Source organism: Aegilops tauschii, chromosome 3, assembly GCF_002575655.3.
Source record: "Aegilops tauschii subsp. strangulata cultivar AL8/78 chromosome 3, Aet v6.0, whole genome shotgun sequence".
In the NCBI taxonomy this organism is placed as follows: domain Eukaryota; kingdom Viridiplantae; phylum Streptophyta; class Magnoliopsida; order Poales; family Poaceae; genus Aegilops; species Aegilops tauschii.
The window spans coordinates 574,953,323-574,971,688 of record NC_053037.3 but is presented as its reverse complement, the minus strand read 5'-3'; the positions used below and the strand labels follow the sequence as shown (position 1 = coordinate 574,971,688).

General features: G+C 48.5%; 1 pseudogene; it reads left to right on the top strand.

Annotated features, from left to right (window-relative positions):
- Positions 1 to 2,113: 2,113 nt before the first annotated feature.
- LOC109770999 (uncharacterized) lies at positions 2,114 to 18,138 on the top strand (annotated as a pseudogene).
- Positions 18,139 to 18,366: the final 228 nt, after the last annotated feature.

Genomic DNA, 18,366 nt, shown 5'->3' with positions numbered 1-18,366 from the left:
CGGCCTGGTGGTCGAAGATGATGATGCTCCGGTAGTAGCGGCTGTTGCCGTCATCTTTGCCTCTACCGACGGGGAGGGCCGGCTGGCGGGCGTGGTGGGCGAGGAGGAAGCCGCGGGCGGAGGTGGCGCAGCGCCAGGCGCGGCAGACGGCGCGGCAGCGGAGGAGGGATTACGAGGATCTCCCAGATCACGATCTCATCTGGGAGCCCGCTGAGGAGAGGATTCGCCCCGGCTATTGCGGCCTCCGCCATTGTCACCGGATCCTGGCTGGTGGTGGTGGTGGCGGAGGAGAACTGAGTTAGGGCATCTCCAGCCGTTCAGCCCCCCAGAGCGCCGAAAAAGAGCGGCCTAGGGGCGAACCGGCGCTAGATTGGCCCCTAGGGGCGATCTAGCTCCCAGCCACGCCCCCAGGCGCCGTCCCCCAGCCGCGGCAAATTCAAACGTAGTCATTCCCGCGCACAAAATAGACGCCACAAATCCGGCGATCAAGCGGCCACAAGTTCGGCGATCGGATGAAAAGTTCGGCGTACAAAAAGCAGAAAAGGACGCGCGTGCGCATCAGACGGCGAGGTCGGCCTCCGGCGTTGGCGGAGTCGGCGTGCGCGGGCTTGGCGGGGTCTCTGTGCTTGGCGGCGTCGGGGTGGCTTCTGTGCTGCGGGGAGTCTCGGCGGTATCATCGCTCGGGCTTGGCGTCGGCATGGGCGTGGGCGTGGGCGTGGGCGTGGACGGCGTCCTCGAGGGAAGCTGGTTTAGGATGAGGCCACGCTCCGCCAAGTACCACGCCTTGAACGCCTCGTCGTTGCTCTGGAGCATGTCCGCCCCGCCCAGCAGGAAAGCGAGGTCGGTGTTCCTTTTCTTCGCGGCGACGTTGGTCCGGAGTAGGTCGAGCTTGGCGGCGCTACTCGACATCAACGCCGACCACCGCACGTCGGTCTTCTCTTCACGAAGGACGGCCCGGGCCTGTGCGTCAGCGAGGCAGTGCTCGATGGACTCCTGCACTCGAGCGGTGGCCGCGTCGGCGTGTTTCCCCTTCTTGGCACCTTTGTTGCCATCCGGCCGCCCTTCTGATGCGCCCGGAGTCGGCGCGTCCGGCTTGTAGGTCTCCTTGGCCTTGTCGAGGGTGCGCCGGACTTCCGCCCACTTCTCGCACTTGTCAATGCGCTTGTAAACGTGGAGGTACTTGAATTCGGCATCGCTATTGCTCTGCCGATACAGGGCGAACATGCGCAGCAACTGCGCGGAGGAACAAATAGTTGGCGGGCGCACACGGCGAAGAGAGGCGGGAGACCGGCGTGGCATACCTGATCCTCAACGCTGGCGCCGCTCTCCGGGCGAGCCGCGACCTCCTCGACAACCCCATGCCATTTGTTGCATGCCTCCTGGATACACCCCCAATGGTTCGCCATCGCCTTTGAGCCGCGCTGCATGTAGACGCCTTTGAAGTAGGGGTCGACGAGCTTGCGCTTGTCGAACTCGGCCTTGATGCGGTCCCAGTACGTCTCGATGCTCTGGTTCGTGCCGGTGGTTGGGTCGAGGCAGACGACTTTCCATGCTTCGGCGAGGCATTCCTCCTCCTTGGATGCCCACTTGATGCGCGGCTCGCCTGACCTGGCCGCCCGCTTCTTCTTCTTGCGCCCCTTCGCCGGAACAGGCGCCGGCTCCTCCTCCTCCTCCTCCTCGTCCTCGTCCTCCTGCTCTTGCTCCTCCTGCTCGTCCTCGCCGTAGACGTAGCCGAGCTCGCTGTCCATGTCGCCGCTGAGATCCACCGTCTCGTCCTGGGTGACGAACCCGGGAGACGCGGCGGCCGCGGCCGAACCTGCCGCGATGATGCCGTCCATGTCGCCCTCGGTCTCGTCGGTGTCGCCGAGGTGCGAGAAGGGCAGCACGCAACGGCGTAGATGGGGCGTCGGGGAGGACGCGTAGGCGGGCGGCGAGTAGTTGTATGGAGGGTACTGCACGCCGGCGAAGGCGGGCGAGGGCGTGCGCTGGGCCGGGTGTCCACGGGGAAGGTGACGTTTGGGTTGAACCCACCGTGCGCGTCCCCGTCGGCGTAGCTCGGCGAGGGCGATCCCCATGGCTGCGGCGATGGAGAGCCCTCCGCTCGGCGTTTGGCATGCCCGGTGGCTTGGACGGCGGCGCCCTCGGCTTCCTCTGCTTCGGCTGGGCGACGGAGGCGGTCGCGGTTGCCGCCGCGCGGGGGACGACGTACTTCTTCAGTGGCATGGTGGCCAGCTGGGAGGCGAGCGGGAGGGAGATTGGCAGGAGGAAAGGAGAAAATGGGAGGGAAGTGGGGGAAAAGCGGGAAGAAACGGCGGGAATAGGCGCTGGACTCGCCGACAGGGCGGACCCACGCGCCCTTTTCGCTTGTGCCGGCGCCCCCCAGGGCGCCGGGTTCTGCCTGGGTCCGCCGGCACCAGTTTCGGCCCGAGCCGACGAAAAACGGGCTTCTGGGGGGCGACTGTGCCGTTTTTTCGGCGCCAACGCGGCAAAAACGTCTGGGGAGGGCCTGTTGGGGGCGCGACTGGAGATGCTCTTAGGGATTCTGGTGCGAATAGGATTGGAAATGAGAATCACTGCATCAGTATATCACCGTGAACTTTGAAGTGTCTCTGAAACGGGCTGGGCTTTTTAGCCCAGAAGCACCTCGCCGTGAACTTTGCAGTCCAATACTTGCACTTAAAAAGAAAAAAAACCCTATTTCTCATAAGAAAAAACTACAAATATTTTGCCTGCAGATTGCTGAAAGGATTTATGGCGCCTACAGTTTTGAGTTCTACCTTATAATCGTTGTTTCTCCAAAAATAAAATGTTGCATCCTAACTTCTTAATTCTTATCAGCAATCTTCAGCTGCACCCCTAAAAAAAACAATCTTCAACTGCAAATACTCGCAAAAAAGAAATCTTTAACTGCAAAGCACATAATTAACTGTCAACTAAAATTTTGCTACAAATTGTTTTGGACCATTATGTTGTGATGCCCAGAGATTCAACAAAGAACAAGTGACAAAAGTAGGAGAAAGAAATGTGCAACATAGTCCGTAGTACAAAGAGACGTGAACCATTTTGTTGTGAACTATATCTGTATATATATCTATATACCAATATACAAAAACCATAGGGGCAGATCAAACTGATCTTGGCCATATGTGCATGTCAATCCAACCACCTGGTCAATGTAATGTGTCATCCACGCCTCTTTCATCCACACTCAAAGCAGCCGATGTGTAACACTGTTGCCAATGTCGGTTGGTGTTGCTGCTATATTTTGGACTATTTGGATATGTAAAAATGACATAGTATTGGAAAGGAAGATGATCAATCATCAAATTGTAATTGTACTGATCAAATTGATTTATCATTGGATAATGAGTTGGGCAATTTTGCGGATAGGAGGAAAGCCAAAAAAGTGCTAATGCCGGGAGCAAAAATCATAGAGCATGTAGCAAGTGAAGTGTACCAACTATCAAGCATTGCAAGAGTCGTGGAGTTCTTCGGATCAGTGGCTGAAGCTCTTAATTTGACCTCCTCGGTGTGATAGATTATAATTTGGTCCGGTGGTGTTTTATGGTCATGTAATTTAAGTTTGGAGTCTGGTGGTTGTTGTCTGTTTGGTTGGTTTGCTTACAAACTTTTGATGATAATGTGACGTGTTGCTTTAGGTTAGTAGTCTTAGGTAGGGTTTATGTAATGAACCAGATGGTTTCATTTGATAGAAATCTGAAGGGGAGGCCTCTCTTTCATTAAAAACAGGGAAATTCCCAACTAAAATTTTGCTACAAATTGTGTTGGGCCATTTTGATGTAATGCCCAGAAATCCAACAAAGAACAAGTAACAACAGGAAGGACTACATACGGTGATTCATTGACGCTCGAGAGTGTTACGAGAATAGATGAAACGTGACACTCGCGCCCTGGACCACATAGGCGTACATAAGCTTCACATACCACCAGTCTGAAAATCTAAAACATGTTTTTTCTTGCCCATAACAAGACATCAAACACATTGACGTCTGCGGAAGGGGCGCCCTCTCGTTCTGTCCACGTCCGCAAGCTATGAGACTAAAAAAGAAACGAATCGCCAGCCCCACGAGCCCCCGTTCCCCATCCCCTGATTCCTCCCCCCTCCCTCTCTTTGGACGACCTCCCCCGCCGGCGCCACCGGCGCCCTCTCGCGCAGCCTGCGCCCCACCCCTTCTCTCCTCCCCTCACCTTTTCCCTGGCCGAGGTCGCCCAGGTCGAGAGCACGCCCACCAGTGGCGGAGATAGACGTCCCTACCAGTGGCTCTCCAAGAGAGAGGAGCGAGAACATGATGACGGCGGGGCATTCGATCTGTGGTTCACTTTGATGCAGGACGTGGAGGCGCGATCCGAGCAAGCCTCCCGGCGCTCCGACCACTGCTTCCCATCAATGCCAAGGAGCAGCAGCTTCCGCAGGGAAGTGGTGCCACCCCCGGTTTTTCCCATCCCCGGATCTCGCTTGCATGCCTGCACACGTAGTCTGCTGCTCTCCATTAATTCTCTCTCTCTCTCTCTCTCTCTTCACCCATCCCTCCTTTTGCTTATGAGAAGGGTTAGAACTTATGATATTGCTAAATTGTTGGGATTGTCTGATAAACGCGTCTACATATTCAAAGGTTTTGCATTTCTCAGTTGTATTTTTAACTTCTATTTTCTTTGAATCGGGCTTGATTTTTGGTACAGATTCTATGATGATTGATGCAAAGTCCGTGCTGTGCTCCTATTATCGAGGTTGGATATGCTTGATGTCCAAAAAAAAATTAGTGATGCTTGCTTGAGCGAAATGCCTTATGATCATATGCTCATTTTTTGTTATGTGTTTTGTTTAGAGGAACTGCTTCTGTACTTGACAGATTAGGAGCTAGTGTTAGGTTCCACTGGATCAATTTTTAGCTCTTGTTTGTAAAGTTCTGCAGAGGTTAGAGGAGTAATTAGGCTTAATGAGTGTGTGTCTGGATGCATACAGATAGTAGAGGAGCAATTACCATCTGGATGTGCATAAAGTGTTCTTCGTTTTTTAGGGAGTACATGTGGATGTGCATAAAGTGTTCTCTCTTTTTTTAACGATTATATGTGATACATAGAAAATGTATATGGTGGTTTCCATTCTGGATTACCTGGTTGGTACATGGAGCTTATTTAATTTTCCACTATTATGGCATTATCTGTACTGCTTGACATATCAGGAGCTGGTGTTATGTTCCATCGGATCGATTCTTGGCTCATGTTTCTTAGGCTTTGCAGAGGTAAAGGAGCAATTAGTATTCTCTGTTTTTCTAACGAGTGTATGTGAACTCATTCAGATAGTAGAGGAACAGTTACCATTCTCTTTGTGTTTTAGTAAGTATAGGTGGATGCACATCAAGTGTTCTCTGTTTTTAATGGGTTATATGTTGATGCATAGAAAATGTATATGAGGATTTCCATTCTGGCATACATGGGTAGTACATGGAGCCTATTTAGTTTGTCTGAACAGTAATACTTATTCACAGATTTTGTCAGCTTGCTTCAATATTTATTAATCTGGTTATGGTGTTGTTTCCTATTACTCAACATGATTTCATATTAGCTTCAGAGGACATGTATGTTGCGTATCCTTTTCCTACTGAGCACACACAAAGAAATGTTATTGGCGTGCCACTTTCTTATTTCCAGTAAGCTTGAAACTGATGGTCTCAGTTGGTTTGTGTATTGACTTTCTTCAGAACCTGAATCTAGAGAAACTAAGTAGAGGGTCGCCTTTTGTGCAGGAATTTGCAGCAGGTTTGATCCCTTGCACGTGCATCTCTGCTTGTCCTCACCCTCTCGACCCTCCCCTTGCTCATCACCATCCATTTTATTCAGAGTGTAGATGGCGGGCAAAACACCTAAGCTCCAGGTGAGCTCCTACTCACCCTGTAGGTGTCGTAATTTGTATGATGTTTCCGTTATTAAGTTTTGCAATCTAATGCCGTGCTCTACTGTTTTTATTTTAATCTCGACATTTCGAATTTTATCGGTTAGAGATTACTTGAATGATTCATGGGAATTGGAATGTGGGGGGTCTCAAAGAATTTGTATAAAGAAAAATCCAAAATATCAACATGTTCTAATCTCGCTCGATGATTGAGGTCTTATAGAGAACATCATCGGTATAATGATGTTGAGATCAACCTGCCAACGTCATTTTCTCTAGAAGACTGAGAACCGCTAGGATTCTATTTGTATTTACACTGACATTCTCTCTCCTTCGACTAACTGAACATCGAATTATTGTGGTACATGCATCCTACTTCATATGAGCAGGGCTCATGTTTCGAAAAAATAAACAGTGTGAGTTTACTATTAAAGGGGATGCCTTGTTTCTCCAGGCCTGAGCTTAAAAACACATGACCTACTGTGATAAGGGTCCACTTGATTAGGTGCATGTGTTATTTTTATGTTTTGTAACATGTTAGGCGTAGGTAGTATTTTTGGACTGAGGCCATTGATGAGTGCTTTAATTGTCAACTTCATTTTTGGAAAGTGCATACTCCATTGAGGAATGTAGCATTTACAATGATATAAATTGGAAAGCAAATTCCATGATTCTATTAAATGTCAACTTATCAGCATTTTCATTTCATTTTTATCATTTTTAGGCTCCATTGTTCTGGTGGAAACGACATATGCTCCTCCCCTGCATGACTTACTCCTGTTGTTTGTTTCAGATATTCAGTCTAAGATCTAAATTTCACCAACATATGTCTTGTGTTTATGTTTCCTGATGTGTTTTAGATGAACCGAGTCAGTTGTGTGTTTATATGGATACTAGCTAATGGCGTAGCATTGATAACATAACCATGTAGTGTCGAAAGAAGGTATGCGGAACAAGACATAAGCCTATGTATGACGAAAACGAGCAACCAAATTGCTATCCACGTTGCCATGAAGCAGTAGTCAGAAAACTGATCGACGAGCAACTCACCATCCACAGGCATGACCATCACATCCCACTTCTCAAATTTTCCGTACCGCGTCATGACCTCCCCAACCGGCAATTCAACCCGGCACCTGAAATTTCATACCAGATGTCAAATATTGTTGATCCATCATTAAAGCTGGACATGCCGAGCATGCCATCAATCTAAAATAGATTAGCGCGACTAGGAACAACATCAACTGGATTAAAGCTGGACGAGGAAGACGTGCAACGCTAGGCGCGGCCGTCGACGAGCTAGAATCTCCCAGATGGCGATGTTGTCCAGGAGGCCAGGGAGGAGAGGCGTCGCTCCTCGAGCGTGGTCGCTCCGGATCCGTCCGAGGAGCAAAGAAAGAGCGGTGGAGTTGTGGTCGTGTTTCTCAATCTCTTTGGCGGGATGTATATTATGGGCTGGGCCAAGCCCATCTCTTTTGCCCGGGGGCGATGGGCGGCACGATGTGATGGATAGTGACTCGGTGTTGGTAGTTCCTCATGCTCGCTCCGCTGCTGCCTCGTCCCTCCCGCCCCCAAATCGGTGTCCTCTCCGCCCAACTCTCTCCACCTCCGGAGCCTTCGCCACGAGATGCTCCACTACTCATACCGTGTTTCCCGGTGAGTTTTGTCCCCTCATCGTGTACATTATTCTCGCCGGTACCACACTGGAGAATTGACTTTCGTCTCTGCATTGAGATCAACATTGTGTGTTGCGCTAGAGTTCAAATCTAGCGGATAATTTATTTCCCTGTATATTACTTGAGCCTTCTTCAAGACTTCTTGTTGGTGTAGAGGCTAGGTGTAATTGGTATTTTCGCGATATTAATATATTCCTTTTAAATTTTTTTTTACTTGAGCCTGGTTATAAATTGCGCTCTTGTGATAATAGATCTGCTTACGGATCCTGGTTCATGGCAAGGAACATTGGAGTGAAAGGCGTGAAGGAACGGGGGAAGCCGAATAGGCGCTGCCGCCCCCCTTGTGCCAATGATCTTTTCTGCGCCTCAAGTAATGCCCTATGTCAACATTTTGCGACCACCAAAGGGACAGATAGCGCAGAAGTCCTTGTTAGCCATCCTGCTAACCGTGATGATGGTGGTTATGTAAGCTCAGCCTACGTCATTAAGAATACCAGCCATCGCGACGGTTCTATATACACAAGAGACTCTGGTCTCAGGGACAATGCCGTATTACTGAGCGTGGTGAGAGTAAGTGTTCCAAATCTCTTCGCTATCTTGATACATCTTATTGTTAGCATATTTGACAAGCATCATTTTGTTTTGGAATATGCAGTGTATATCTGGAATGTTCTAATGGCAATGTGTATAGCAAAAAGTAAATCTACGTGTAGGATCTTTAATTTAAAACATGTAGGAAATTTGGTGATAGGTGATGGACAGTTAATTAGAATCTTGACAGTAGTCCTGTAGCCCTATAAATAGGTCCATGGACACGAAGACAAAAGGCAATATGCTTAATGATCCATGTGATGATTTAGTAATATATGGAGTAGTTCCTAAGTTCCACGGAGGGTGTCAGTATGAGAGAGCACAAGAAACAGCAGCGGAAGACTACTGCCACTAAGTCGAAAGACACCACAGCAACCGAAGCTGCATCCCCAGCTCACACACAGTCAGCAGATTGGTGAAACCTGGGCGATGGGGCTCTAACTTCTGCTGCTTATTACAAGGGAGATAAAACAAAAACCACTAGTTTTATAGATGCTACATCTTCCATAGCTAATCGCCCAAGCACCCAGCACCTCGACGTCCAGCGCGGTTGCTAGGTGAATAACTCCTCTTTTTTCAGCTGCCAGCGCCCTCTGGTGAGTTCCTGGTCCCTTGAGCTTCTTCACCAGTGGTGTACTAGGCGAGCAGGGCAGATCCAGCGATGTGACGGGGCTGAGGAAGCTTTGCTTGTCTGTCCATTTACCAGGGCTTCTGGGAGGGGAGTCAAGCTCCATCCTGTAGTCGGGAGGCAGGCCTGTCACTCCCCAGATTCAGGTTGTTTCGCAGCACCTGACTGAAAACACCTTCAGTGTTTTTGTCAGCGGCGACTACCCCACTGAGATCTGAAGGGGGGCCTTGAGGAAGCAAGATATCACCCACAGAAGTTATCCACTTTCAGTAGGGATTCCTCCTTGTAGAGGATCAAGCACTTTCTCATTGTTCTCAGAATCAGTAGCCACACCTGTTTGATATCAGTCCAATACACATTGTCAAAAATCATTGAGTTCCTGAATTTCCAGATGCACCACAGCACACAGGAACAAATAGAGTTCAAAGCACTCTTCTTTTTGTTGGCAGGCCAAAACTTTGCAATAGAGAGGTAGTCATGTCCTAGATTAACACCAAGGAACTCGGAGGCCAAAAGCCAAATCTGTTTGGCCACCACACAATCAAAGAATAAGTGATTGATGCTTTCAGTTTCATTGCAGAAAGCACACTCAGGGGGTTTCAGGATCCCTCTTTTTGCTAAATTGTTTTTAGTCATTAACTTGTTGTGAGATATTGAGTCCCCTTGATGATTTGCTCTAATTCATACCAGCTTTCCATCATATGTGGAGAGAAGGTTCTGCTAAATGTCAGTCTAATCTCTTGGCCATTCCAAATCTCAGCAAGAGTAGCACACTCCTGCTGGCAGATGGAATATAAAGGCTAGTATTGGACAGATAGAGGGGGTGTTCCAAATCAAATATCCTCCCAGAATTTGATATTGGATCCATCTCCTACAACCCATCTATAGCCAAATTTAAGAGCTTTGGCAGCCCACATGACCCCCTGCCAAAATCTGGAAGAGTCGTGGGTATTACTAGCAAAGATATTGGCAGAGTCCCTCACATACTTCTTATCTGTGATGGTTCTCCAAAATTTTCCTTCATCCTTAATATATCTCTTCACCCAGTTTCCGAACAAACAAAGATTAACATCCTTGATGTTATGAACCCCTAGTCCACCATGATCTTTCTTCCTGCAGACTAGATGCCAATTGGCCAGGTGGAGTTTTCTATTCCCCTCAAAATCACTCCATAGGCAGTGGGCTAACTGACTATTTATCAAGTCCAGAGCCCACTTGGGAAACTTGAAGAAGGAAAGCAAATGAACTGTTTGATTTCAGGAAGGATACGGCACCGGAGTGCCGCCACCGCCCGACCCGAGGGTCAGAGTTTCCCTTGGAGCAACACTACGGGCAATGAGAGCCGCAACAACGCCTTCAAGAAGGGAACGAGCTTCGCCGTCGCCGGTCTGTCCGAAGATAGAACAGGTTTTCACCCCGGCCGACACTCACCGCCACCGAACGCCACACCCGGCAACCACGCCGCCCACACGGCCATGGTCGTCACCAGGCAGCACCGCACTACCACCACCAGAGCCGCCGCCCCAGCATCTAAGACCTTGATACCACCTCACCCGAGACTCGCGGCTACCCCAACCAAACAGACAAGTGGTGGTAGTACCCAGGTTCGGGGCCCTCCGTAGGAGGTAACACCGCTAGTCCTGCAAGATCTACTAGATGGATCACAAGAGGGCTACAATGGTGCTCCTTGAGTTGTGTTGGGTGGAGGAGTAAGAAGAGCTAGCTCTCTCCTTCTCCTAGTGTATGAGTGTGTGTGTGTGTGTGGGGGGGGGGGGGCAAAGAGAAGACCCTCTGCATGGAGGGCTCCTGGGGGGTCTTATAGTCTGCCCCCAGGGTACAACGGTAAATGTACATGAGGGCTGGGCTCTGGCGTCAGTCTCTAAGCCTTCTCGTGAGGTCCGCCGGCTCTGGGCCCGGGTCAGCAGTGAGGGGTGCACTATCGCCATGCTCTCCCCGTCGTGGGGGAGCGGTCTTGTCGTATGGTTGGATGGGACGGGCGCTGACCCGCCGTCTGCCGGCCCGCGGCCTAGCCGGACTGCCTGTGCCGTCGGCCCGGCTGGAAGGCTAGCCGGACTGAGGGGAGCTTTGCCGCCCCGATGTTCTGAAAATTGCCAAGTGTTGATGGACCTACCCGGGGGTCATCCCCCCAACACCTGGGCGACCCCCAGCATCGAGACCCAATAGGCCGGCCAAAACTGGCCTCCATCGACTTGTCCTGCGGCACCGGGCGCAAGACGAGCGAGGTCCTGCTGCTAGGCGCAAGACGGGCTCGATCATGCTGCCGGGCGCGAGACAAGCTTGGTCCTACCGCGGGGCGAGAGACGAGCTTGGTCCTGCTATCGGGCACGAGACGAGCTCGGTCCTGCTGCTGGGCGCGAGACGAGTTCGATCCTGTAGCATCGGGCATGAGACGAGCGATGGGCCGCAGCTGGGAGAGGGCCAACCCTTTGATGAAGGTAGCGCCCAGGCGACGAAGAGGAATCGAAGGACGACACAAGCCGCACACCAATGGGCCCATGCCGGATATGTCTAGCCGCCGCCGTGAAATGACCCTGACCGCCGCCATGAGCCACCACCACGCTATGGCAGCCCACATCCACGCCCAGACCCCGAGGGGCAGTCCCGAGACATCTGCGCTGCAAGCTGCTATCTGCCGCCGGAGCAACTGAAGCTGACCCGCCCGTCCACCATCTCTCCACTGCTGCGGCACTAGCACCACAAGCCGAGTCCACGGCGGGGGCGCCAGCCTGCAGCCCGCGTCGCTTCGAATCAAATCCAGCCACCAGATCAACGCCGAACCGCGCCCAGGTGCGCCCATCCATGGTAGTCGTCGCGCCACCATGAAGCCCTAGGGGGACATCGAGCCGCCGCCACCAGGAACGCATGGAGCCGCGCCGCCGAGCCCCGCCATAGACCGACACCTCCAGCGGCCAGCCATCTTGCAGCAGCCAGGGGGTCCACAAGGAGGGGAGGAGGCGACCCCGTAGCCGCCCACACCGGCCGGGCTTCGCCCGACGGCAACCCGAGGTGGCGGCAAGGGAGGAGGAGGCCCGATGGGAGGGAGCTGAAGTGCGGTGGCTAGGGTTCCGCCGTCCGCTCGCGGGAGCGGCACGGGGGAGAGGGGATTTTTCGATCACAGCAATTTATGATGTAATACCCTGAAATAAGCTACTGAGAACTCTATTTTCATGTTACTATTAGTAGCTTTTTGCTCATTATTTTCTAGTAATAGTATTGTGTCATCTGCATATTGTAAGCAAATGACTCCAGGAATACGCTCCGAGCACAAGCCACTAATCATCCCATGAGTAGCTTCCTTATAGAGCATCTAAGTTAAAACATCTACCACTAGGTTAAAGAGAAGGGGGGACAAGGGGTCTCCTTGTCTCATTCCTTTACTAGTTGTGAAGAAGTTCCCTTCGATTCCATTAATCTTAACCCCTACAGATCCTAGATGAGTAACTTGTTTGATTCATTTTAACCAAAGTGGACCAAACCCTCTTTTCTCCGGGAAGTCCATGAGAAAATCTATGTTGACCTTGTCAAATGCTTTTTCATAGTCTAATTTTAGAACAAGCCCTCGGTTACCAGAATGGTAACTGGAGTGCAACACTTCATGTCTTGTAACCACACTCTCAAGTATATATCTCCCCTTGACGAAAGCTGATTGATTACTAGATGTCAATGTATTCGTCAAAAGAGCTAACCTGTTAGTCAGGACTTTAGTAAAGACCTTAAAGATGCAATTGAGGAGACTGATTGGTCTAAGTTTTATCATACTAGTTGCATCTTTTTCTTTAGGGGTAAGAGTTAGGACAACAAAATTAAGTCTATATAGATCCAATTCCCCTTTGTGGAAGTCATCAAACAAGGCCATAATGTCTTTTTTGATGGTCTTTTTTGATGGTTCCCCAAAAATGTTGCAGGAAGAGGAAGGAGAGACCATCTGGGCCTGGAGCTCCACCTGCATAAGAGTTAAAGATTGCCTCCTTCACTTCCTCTTCAGAGAAAGGCTTTTGTAAGGAAATATTATCCCTACTGGTGACTTTTTCTCCTTCAGAGAAGAATCTACCATCTAAAGTAAAACCTGATTCATCCCCTTTTTTCAAAAGGTCCTTGTACGTAGTATAAAGAAGTTATGTCCAATGTACCTTTAGTGTCAGTAACAGACCTATCTGGACCATCTACAGAATTAATCAGAGTTTTCCTCCTTTGATTAGCTATTGCCTGGAAATATTAGTATTCCTATCTCCATGCAGCATATCCCTAGCTCTTTGTCTAGCATAGGTTTCTTCCTGAAGCCAAATTTTCTGAAGCTCTTGAAGAATGATTTTCATCCTATCTATCTCAAGATCAAAGAGAGGTCCAGCCGTCCAGTCAAGCTCATCATACTCAGTTGACAAGGAGTTCTTACTCTTCCTAATCTCAGCATTAATATTACTACTCCACCCTTTGGTGAATTTCCTAAATCTCCTGGCTTTTTCCTGCGAAGTGTTAATAGCTTTGACACTTTTAACACGGGCATTCTAGTTTTTCTCTACAAGCTCTTTAGAATCTTCCCTAAGTAACCACCATTTTAAAAATTTATAACTATTGCTTTTTTCGTGTGTGTGTGTGGTGGGGGGGGGGGGGGGGGGGGGTTACTCACCCCTGAGACCTAGAGGAGGGGGTGTGGTCACTACCTGTCCTAGGAAGGGCTTGAGAGTTGCTTAAAGGAAAATTGGCATCTGGTTCAATAGTGCAAAAAATTCTATCTATGGTAGACATGATCAAGTTCTCCTGGTTATTTGCCTAGGTAAATTGCCTTCCTGACATTTTGATCTCTAATAGACTCCAGATTTCAGCCCAGGCATTAAACTTGTCACTCCAGGAGTGGTTCATATTACAATTACTTTTTTCATGGGGGGCGGGGGGGGGGGGGGGGGGGGGGGGATTACTCACCCCTGAGACCCAGAGCCAGAGGAGAGGGGTGTGGTCACTACCTATCCTAGGAAGGGCTTGAGAGTTGCTTAAAGGGAAAATGGCATCTGGTTCAATAGTGCAAAAAATTCTATCTATGGTAGACATGATCAAGTTCTCCTGGTTATTTGCAGGTAAATTGCCTTCTTGGCATTCTAATCTCTAATAGACTCCAGATTTCAGCCCAGGCATTAAGCTTGTCACTCCAGGAGTGGTTGATATTACCATTACTTTTATCCTTCTGATATATAACTAGGTTGAAGTCACCCCCAATCAGAGTTGGTTGGTGATCATCAATGAACAAACTATGTAATTCAGAAACGAGGTCATGCTTGCCTTCATCATTTTAGAGGAAAGGCATCGGCCGAGCCCGAGAGGAGGCTCGAACCTAGCCCGGCTTTGAATTAACAAAGCCATCAACCGGCCAGGATTACATCAATCAACCACATACATGCAACAAGAAAAAGAAAGAAAAGGAAGACACTGAGGCAGAACAACCTCAGGCGGCCGATACAAGGTGCAAAACAGGACAGTGCACAAACCTAAGACTACACAAGCAGCTACCATGATGAAACTGAAGAACTAAGCTTGATCAGTCAAGGTCTTCGTCCACTGAAGCAACCAGCACCGGACAAACATCGAACTTGTGGAAAGCAACAATGTGAAAGGAGAAGGCCCGAGTCCACTCCAGCATGATGAACAACCTGGGCATAATGAAATCCGTCTTCGTCGCCGTAGGAGGCCACAACCTTCTCGTCGTCGGCAGGCGAAGTGGTTCCCCAAGAACCCGAATTCACAAATGGCAACCAGGTGTACCATGGGAGGGGCTGCAACAGACCACATTGTGCTCCACAAGAAACTTCAGTTGCCATGGCACAGCCACGAAGGAGACGCGCACTGCAGGATAGGAACGCGAACCAAATCGAGACGGCGAGAGGTTGATGAAGAGCAATGCCGCCACTGCAGCCACCAATACATCCAAACTCGACATCCACCCCGCAGTCCAAGGACGGCGCCTTCAGGAAGGGGAACGGTGTCGTAGCGCTGCCGTCATCCCGAAGCAGGACCAAGGTTTTCACCTAGATGCGGGGGCGGATGGGTGGGGGGTGGGATACCTCAATGAAGCCTCCAAGAAGTAGTTCGACGCCGTGGCATCGTCGACGTTGTGGCCGCCACCGGCGGCCAAGGGTCTCCCCCGGTCCCAGGAGCCCCACCGCCAACCACCGGATCCGGCGAGCAGGGCTGCACCGGAGCTAAGATCGAACGGGAGAAGGTGAGGAGGGTGGAGTTGGAGCTGGTCGATTCTGATCTGGAGGCCGACCGACGGAGGAAATCCGGCCACCGCGAGCTCCATCCACCGGGGCCTCGCCGCCCAAGCAAGCCGAGGAGCCCAGCCGAGCACCCGCAGCCGCCGTCCGCCGCAGGGAACAGCGCTGCCCACCTTGACCGGGGCCGCCACCCCGGCACACCATGCCCTCCGCACGAGGCAGGAGCGGCAAGCCTCGCCACCACCTTCCTCGGCGCCGCGCGGGCTTGCCGGCGGCTGTCTCCGGTGGCGGCAAGGTCGGCAGGGAGGAGGGGAGAGGCCAGAGGCGGGCTAGGGTTGGGGGCCGCCCAAGTCGCCCCAAGGGAGCGACGCGGGGGCGGGTGACCAATGGGCTTGTATCCTTTTGGTTTTCTCTTGCCTTCATCATAGGGAGACCCATATACAGCAATGAATCTATTTTTTTACCACAAACTTTAATCTCTAGGTTACGTGAAACAGAAAATCTAAGAGAAGTCCAGTCAACTATATCAAAGATATCACTATCAACACCTACTACGATGACCCCAGAGATGCCAATAGGTTGCAAATGTTGCAAGATAAAATTCTTATTACCACTAATAGATTTAAGGAAAAATGTAGAAAGCTGCTCTTTCTTAGTCTCTTGGAAAGCAATAATACTAGGGTTAATCTTGGCAATCATATCCAAGATGCATGTTTTTTCCCGGGGGTGGTGATCTCTCTAATATTCCAGAAAGGCAATTCATTTTGAAAAGGCTTTCCTGGGGTGCTTGCCCCGTCCATATTTAGAGATTTTTAGACCAGATCACACTATGATCATCTAACATAGAAGGAATCCTTTTCAGCACTTCAGGGGTAATAGGTGGATCTAACAAGTCATCAGAGTCAGGCAGCCCTTCAGGCTCACTGCACTCATCACAAGCTCTAGCATGCCTATTACCAGGGTAACAAGAGCTAAGTTTTTCACCAGGATCCAGTCCCACAGACTGTTTGGCGACCTTATCAGGAACATCATCCTTATGAAAGATAATTGCTACTAGTGTCTAGTGTCTATGCTAATGGTTTGATTTTTGTGTGAGCAGTATATGCTAATACATATAGCCAAAAGGCTAGCTATCTACAACATGCTTAGTTATGTATATGCACAATTAGTGTTCGTATTATAGCCATCTCAATCTGCAACAATGTTGTTACAGTTGGTGCCAATTCATAGTTTTCTTTATTACTAAGAGAGTATAATGCATTTTGTCCTAGCAATTTTTTTAGAAATCACATTAATAAATAAGTCTCATATAAACTCATGTATTCATACCAAGCTGGAAATGGGAGAGGAGGATATTTTGATGTGTTTACCTTATTGTTTATTAATACAGATGTTTTTTTGGTGAAGCACAACTGGAGCCAATGATGATAACAGAACCCACAGATTGCTGGCCTGATAGGGCAAGGTGTTGTGTGCATTATACTAGTTGCATGATGCAAATTTTCTCATTAAAGTTGGCTAGAACTTCTACTAACATGGACTCCATACAACTATATGGATACATAGCAGTGCGGGATTGTCAAGATCAATTGCTTAATTATGTTATTAATCGTAGCAGGGATGATCCCATCATTATGCGACAGGTGCATATCTTTACTTGCACAAATTGTTTCAAATAATTCATTTATTTTAATTTATAAGTTCAATCCCATCACATGCATTGCACAAAATGGATCAAAATATAAACATTGTTTGGGTATATACTTCAACTACTTCATCTCTTTTTAATCATAAAAGTTGGGATCGAAGGTGAATATTGTACATGCTTAATATCTTTTATCTCATGTGGATTGGTATATGTAATGAAAATACTATTAATTATGTTCTTAGTTTTGTTGTGATGTTCTTAGTTCTTAATAAATAACACATGCTTAGTTTATTTTTATTGTCGTTCTTTAAATAAGTATTTCATAATGAATTGATTTTTACCTATTTAATAATATTTTTGTGTTGTGGTTGCATATCTTCTTCCATGTGCTTAACTCTATTAAAAAGTGTCATACCGAAATTGTGAAAATAACTATTTGTCCACTATGTTACCAATTGGAGAATCATGTTGTGGAATTACAATTAGTTAGAAGAAACTTACTACTGAAACTATAGTGTGTAATTTAGTGATCTATTAACCAGTAATAGACTAATATGTATTTAATTAATATCAAGTCGGATAATTTTGGACCCTTAATTCTTGTAAGACAATTACTCCTATAAACATTTGAGGTGTTGGTGATGCTGGCTCTATTTTATGGATTTTATTTTCGTGGATTCTTGTATGCAAATATGTGTGCGGTTGGAGGATGTTATACCAAGATGAGTTTGTCCTTTTGCATATATGTAGCATGCCTATGGTTAATTATGTTCGGTTTAGCAACGTTAAGTGTCATGTGCAACCGACATGTTTATGGTGAAAAAACTCACATTATTTTAGTTTTTTGTGAATAGAAATCATTTTTTCATTTATTTGACTTCAATTTCCAATTGGCTAGAGGAGAAGTATAAGCTTTAGATAATTCTGGTGTTACCATGAGGAGCTACTTAATAATAGTCTTGCAGGGTTCTCTCATTGAGATGACTGGACCTAAGCGAGGCATCTCAATGACTTCCTCTGTTCTAATAGAGTTTGACATGAGGATTAAGAAAGGAGAGCAAGAAGAAGATGATCTACAATTAGTTGACGGGGCAGCAGACTACTGCAATCTAACCATATGCCTTGCACGCCATTCACGAATCGCATTCATGGGGATTGTGGTGCAGTTGACATCACTTTAGCAATGTTGTACAGGGCAGTGGAGGTAACAATAGAGGTTGACATATCAAAACTGCAGAGTGGATTCAATTTGTCTCTCAGTTCGTTCGTGTTTATCCGTGGGTCACCTCACAGAATTGAGCTCTTTCGTGGCACTATTGGCGAGTCATGTAGCTTAAGAAGATGTGTGATTTCCGTAACAAAGGATACTCCGATGCATCTAAAGTTCAAATATGGTCAAGAAGGCTCTAAAAATGGTGAGCTTGAACGCTGCTGATACTTCAAAGCGAGCATCCATGGACGTGCCTGTCGACAAATAAAACTTAAGCCTGCCTCTATCTCAGTGAAGGTGACTTGGTCTGCTGTTTTTTGAGTCATGTGGCTTAACAAGATCCATGATTGCCGTAGAGATGGATACTTGGATGTATTTGAATTTCAAATACGGCCGGAAAAGGGCTCTAAAAATGGTGATCTTGGACACTGCTGTTACTTCCAAGCGAACATCCATGGATGTGCCTGTCAGC